This window comes from Saccopteryx leptura, chromosome 7 (genome assembly GCF_036850995.1).
Source record: "Saccopteryx leptura isolate mSacLep1 chromosome 7, mSacLep1_pri_phased_curated, whole genome shotgun sequence".
Classification (NCBI taxonomy): domain Eukaryota; kingdom Metazoa; phylum Chordata; class Mammalia; order Chiroptera; family Emballonuridae; genus Saccopteryx; species Saccopteryx leptura.
In genome coordinates, this window is record NC_089509.1 from 89,557,402 (window position 1) to 89,563,594 (window position 6,193).

At 43.9% G+C, this 6,193-nt stretch overlaps 1 pseudogene; it reads left to right on the top strand.

Moving 5' to 3' along the window:
* The first annotated feature begins 2,038 nt into the window (after nt 1-2,038).
* Nucleotides 2,039-2,303, top strand: LOC136378555 (cytochrome c oxidase subunit 7C, mitochondrial pseudogene; annotated as a pseudogene).
* Nucleotides 2,304-6,193: the final 3,890 nt, after the last annotated feature.

The window sequence follows — 6,193 nt, forward strand, 5'->3', positions numbered from 1 at the left end:
TCCTCCTCCTTCCGCAGCCGCCTCTAAAGTGAATGGAGCATCCTAGCTGGCACCAGCCAACCGAAACGCGTTCTACAGTTACTTGGTAACGAGGGACCAATCACGCCCAGAGCTCTCTTCACGGAATGGCCCGCCCCGCCCCTCAGGGGCTCCTCCTACCACCGGTGCTTGGGCCACAGGTTTCCATTTTTCCCGGGTCTGGGAGCTTTTGGGTCCTGCGGAAGGCGACCTGGACCTTTGTTAATAAGTTCTTTGTTGGTGGGTTCTATAGAAAGTCCCAGTTAGTGAAGAACAAGTTGGTTAGCAACTTGGTTTCGCTGAGTCCGACAGCTGACTAATTTGATGTGTTATTCTCAGGTAGTGAACTCAGTTACACCCTAATTTGTTGACTGTTTTTTATAATTAACTGCTCCTATTCTCTGTCTTCCAAAAGTGTTGTTTTTTTGCCTGCAACCTGCCATTGCAACTCCTAGGGCCCTGGTCCAACTCTCAAAAGATCTGTGACTGTGTGTCTTGAATGACTTTCATTTCCTCATCAATACATTGAAGAATTCCTCTCTTTTTACTCTTAATTGTGTAGAGTGCAAAAAAACCCCACCATACATATCATCTTAACTTTACACCAAACAAAGGATAGAAGAAACTTGCCTCCAATCTTTTGGGGAACATGGGAGGGTAGTTTAAACAATCCAGCACCACATCTTAACAGCCTTTTGCAACCTAATCAGGCAAGTGAGGTGGGGGGGTTGGGCACTAATCAGGCAAGTGAGGTGGGGGGTTGGGCACTAATCAGGCAAGTGAGGTGGGGGGTTGGGCAGTCTGTCAGCTTTCAGCCAATTCCCCACACCTCTGTCCCCCAAAAATCTAAGCTCCAAAACCCTGTTGGTTTTTTGGTCCCCAACAGGCACATATTTCTCTGCAACACCATAGGGCACACCTAGAAATCTTCTAGGGTGCACCAGTGCACCCTGGCGCACACTTTGAGAACTTTAAAAAGTTCAATTGTATGAGATCACACTGTTGGAAAGTGCTTAAATCCAGGACTCAAACATAGATCTATCTGACCCCCAAGTAGATGCTGGGGTAAAGAGTTTGAATTTTATCCTGGAAACAAGGAGCAATAGAATGATGTGAAGTTAATGAGTCGCTATCAGATGGCCTGTAGTGAGGTCACTCTGGACAATGAGGCACATGGAAGGAAGCAGCATGATCAATTGAAACACTTTGTGTTCATCTAGGGGAGTAATGAGGGTTCAATCTAAAAGTTGTGGTAGTGACTGAAATGAAGGGAAAGGATTTGAGCTCATTGGGGAAGTAGAAAAGAAGAACCTGGTGACTAGCTAGGTAGTGAAGAGGGGAGGCAAAATGGCTGCCAGGGTTCTGGTCTGGGGCACTGGGTTGATAGCAGTGACTTTCTCCTGGACAGAGAATGCAGAGAGAGGAACACGTATGTGGAGGAAGATCAGTTTTGGCTCTAAGTGGAACATGGAAACGGAGCTCTTGGGTTGAAAGTTGAATATTCATCTATTTTGGCTGTTATTTTTGTTTGTTTTTAAAATGATATCCTAACTTACATTTTTGAAAACAGAAGACATTAAATCAAAATTTAAAAAGTAGCCCTGGCCTGTTGGCTCAGTGGTAGAGCGTCGGCCTGGCATGCAGGAGTCCCGGGTTCGATTCCCGGCCAGGGCACACAGGAGAAGCACCCATTTGCTTCTCCACCCCTGCCCCTCTCCTTCCTCTCTGTCTCTCTCTTCCCCTCCCGCAGCCAAGGCTCCATTGGAGCTGCGATTGCCCAAGCCTTAAGGATGGCTCTGTGGCCTCTGCCTCAGGCGCTAGAATAGCTCTGATTACAGCAGAGCGATGCCCCAAGATGGGCAGAATATCGCCCCCTGGTGGGCGTGCCAGGTGGATCCCGGTCGGGCGCATGCGGGAGTCTGTCTGACCGCCTCCCCTTTTCCAACTTCAGAGAAATAAAAAAAAAAAAAAAAAAAAAAGTTATTAGGGATTTTGGTTCTTGCAAGGAAGGGAACAAGATTGTGCAAAAAAGGAGCTGGTGTGATATTGCCATTTTTTGCAAGGCTTCCAACAGCACAATGTTGGGACAGAGCATTCGGAGGTTCACAACCTCTGTGGTCCGTAGGAGCCACTATGAGGAGGGCCCAGGGAAGAATTTGCCATTTTCAGTGGAAAATAAGTGGCGGTTACTAGCCATGATGACACTGTTCTTTGGGTCTGGATTTGCTGCACCTTTCTTCATAGTAAGACACCAACTGCCTAAAAAATAAGGATGTTTTCGTTAATTCGTGAAACATAAGAAGAGGATCATTTTAAGAGGTGCAGTCTCTTTGAAAAATGGATTAAACAGTTGAACTAAAAAAATGTAATTAGGGAAATTTTTTAAATTGACATGCTAAGAATATCACTTTTTTTTGTGTGTGATTATTTTCATGGAGCAACTTGAAACTTATGGTTTAAGTAAATGAAGCATCCTATGTAAAATAAAGCTGTTAAATGAAATCTTTTAAAATTATATTGCCATTAGACTACATAGAAAGTATTGATATACAGAAGTAATTTCTTTGGGAAGATATGTATGATAAGAAAGAAAAAAGGAGGCTTGGAGAATAAGGAGATTTAAGTGGCATTTAAGTGAAGCCTGCAAGTGGAAGTTAAGGAACCTGAGTGTTATCAAACATGGCTGATCAGTTTAGCTCCATAAGGGTGGGAATCACTTCTACCTACTCTGTTTTTGGCCAGTAGGCACTCCATACATAATCCCCTAAACAGCATCAAATGTCAGGAGGACAGGGAAGCTACAAATGCCATTGGCTCTATAAAATGGGTAACTGATGATGTGTGCCTGCAGGATGACAGGCAATGAGTGAGTGAAGGAGTGACTAGGAAGTGAGAAAGTAAAGACAGGAACTGAGGGCCCTTTCTAAACATTTGGCTGAGAAGACAGATAGGAAAGTAGTTAGATGTGATAACAATGAGATACACTGTTAGGATTTTTTATTTTCAGAAGGAAAAAAAATGTAGATATGTTTGTATGTTTAAGAGTAAGAGCCAGTGGAGAAACAACAATGACAAAACAACAGTTGGAAGGTAGAGGGAAAAGGAGAATACACTAAGCAAAGCCCCCAAGTAGGCAGAAGTGGACACGCTCCAGAGCAGGGATAGATTAGCTTTGGGCTAATAGAAAACCAAGAAGGGATATTTTTTAACCTGTTCAGAATGTGATTTACTTTTGGTTTCATCTTATTCTCTAAAGGAACAATTTAAAACAAAGAAAATGGCCACTAGTCCTGGCTGGATTGCTCAATTAGTGTTAGAACATTGTCCGGAAGGGCAAATGTTGACATTTCAATCCCGGGTCAGGACACATGCAGGAACAGATTGATGTTTCTGTCTGTCTCTTTCTCCTTGCCTCTCTCTCTAAGATGAATAAATATCATAAATTTTAAAAAAACTTTAAGCTCTCATAAGATAAAAACAAAACAAAACAAAAAACTGGCTAAATTAGTATACTATTTTAAAATTATTTTTAGATTTTATTTATTCATTATTAGAGAGGCGAGAGAGAGAGGAGAGGGAGAAGCAGGAAGCATCAACTCCCATATGTGCCCTGACCAAGGAAGCCTGGGTTTTGAACCGGCGACCTCAGCGTTCCAGGTCAATGCTTTATCCACTGCGCCACCACGGTCCGGCAGTATACTATTTTATTGATAGCTGAGAGACAAGATAATCATCTCTTAAAAACAAACACTTGAAAAAAGATATCCCATAATTCATACTATGATGTTTCTAAAGATTTTTGAGTTTATTGGAAGAGGCACTGACTACATAATTTGTGGGGCCCAGTGCAAAATGAAAACGTGAGGCCTTGGCCGTAGTTACCCACTCTCTGCTGATGTAGTCCTATTGCTTCCCTGAGCAGAAGGCGGCAGTGGTCACCTGCAGGAGTGCGGAGAGGAAGGCAGACGTAGCATGGGGAGCAGGGAGCTGGTCATTGAGAACCTGTGTGGGAGCAATGAAGTAAGCTCCAAGCCCCTATGCCCCATGGTCCCATTGGACCTCTCTCACAAAACACAAGCTCTGATAAGAATTCACTATGTTGTCTTCAAAGCATCAATCCCCTAGCACAGGGCCCTTTGGAGCAGTGCTGCTCTGCAGGACTGCACTGGTTGCAACCCATGAAGCTGGCCCTCGGGCACATCTGACCTTAGATGGCACAGTGCTATGTGACTTAGTTGTTTTTTTAGCTATACTACCTGGTAGTGTGCTAGTTGTTCTTGTAAATCCTACAAATATCTTAATTATGATTTATCATTAATTGGTTTAAACCTCTCTAGGAGGTTTAAGTTACTTAGAAAATAGTAAATGGATGCCAAACTTAAAAAAAAAGTAATGCTATTTAATAGTATACATATTTATTTATTTACTTATATAAGTGAAGAGGAGAGAGAGAGGGAGGGATAGAGAGGGAGAGACTGGGACAGACAGGGAGAGAGATAAGAAGCATCAACTCATAGTTGTGTCACTTTAGTTGTTCATTTATTGCATTCTCATATGTGCCTTGACTGGGGGGCTCTAGCTGAGCCAATGACACTTGCTTAAGCAAGTGACCTTGGGTTCAAGCTAGCATTGGACTCAAGCCAGTGACCATGGGGTCATGTCTATTATCCCATGCTCAAGCCGGCAACCCTGCATCCAAGCTGGTGAGCCCATGCTCAAGCTAGATGACTCAGCACTCAAGCCAGATGTGTCCACACTCAAGCTGGTGACCTTGGGGTTTTGTACCTGGATCCTCAGAGTCCCAGGCTGATGCTCTGTCCCAGGGTTTGGGATCCTATGGCTTACGAGCCAGATGTGGCTCTTTTGATGGCTGCATCTGGCTTGCAGACAAATCTTTAATTAAAAAAAATAACGTTAAAAATATAAAACATTCTCATGTATTACAATCCATTCATTTCCTACCGCTTATTCACGTTCATGGTTGTGGGTGGCTGGAGCCAATCACAGCTGTCCTCTGGGACAACACCAAATTTTTATTGGATAATGCATAACATACATGGGTCCTTGTGAGGTCAGGAAGTAAACTTCTCTGCTTTTAATCAAGTAGCTAGCTAATTGCCGAAACCCTTTTGACAAAGAAGATGGCTAAAAGAAAAAAAGATGAGGAGTATTGTATTTTTCAGCAGGAATGAACAGAAGAATTCGCCTTTGTGGAGAGAGCAGGTTCTGCAGTGTGTCTAATATGCAATGATAAAATTGCATTGATGAAATGGTCAAATATAAAGCGCACTTCAACATGTGCCATACTACATTTGCATCGAAATATCCAGCGGGGAACAGCAGGAATAAAGTATGTCAAGAGCTACTGTGCAGAGTGCAAGCTAGTCAGCAGCAACTCCGTGTTTGGACCCAACAAGATGACTGGAATTCGGCTAGCTTTGCTGGTGCTTTAGCAATTGTAAGAAATGGAAAGCCATTCACCGATGGGGAGTATGCCAAAACATTCATGCTTGATGTTGCCAATGAACTTTTTGATGACTTTTCAGATAAAGACAAGATAATCAAATGGATAAAAGACATGCCTCAGTCGGCAAGAACTGTTCACGGCCCTGGCCGGTTGGCTCAGTGATAGAGCGTCTGCCTGGCGTGCAGGAGTCCCGGGTTCAATTCCCAGCCAGAGCACACAGGAGAAGCGCCCATCTGCTTCTCCACCCCTCCCCCTCTCCTTCCTCTCTGTCTCTCTCTTCCCCTCCCGCAGCCGAGGCTTCATTGGAGCAAAGTTGGCCCAGGCGCTGAGGATGGCTCTGTGGCCTCTGCCTCAGGTGCTAGAATGGTTCTGGTTGCAACAGAGTGATGCCCCCTGGTGGGCATGCCAGATAGATCCCATTCGGGTGCATGCGGGAGTCTGTCTGACTGCCTTCCTGTTTCCAGCTTCAGAAAAATAAAAAAATTAAAAAAAAGAACTGTTCACGATCGTACCATCATGATGGCAAATCATACTGAGGCAGCACAAGTGAAGGACATAAATGCAGCACCATTCTTTTCTCTCACTTTGGATGAGTCAACAGACGTAAGCCATTTATCCTAGTTCAGAGTGATTGCAAGGTATGCTGTTGGTGACACACTACGTGAGAAAAGTCTTGCTGTTTTGCCTATAAAAGAGACAAGAGGGGAG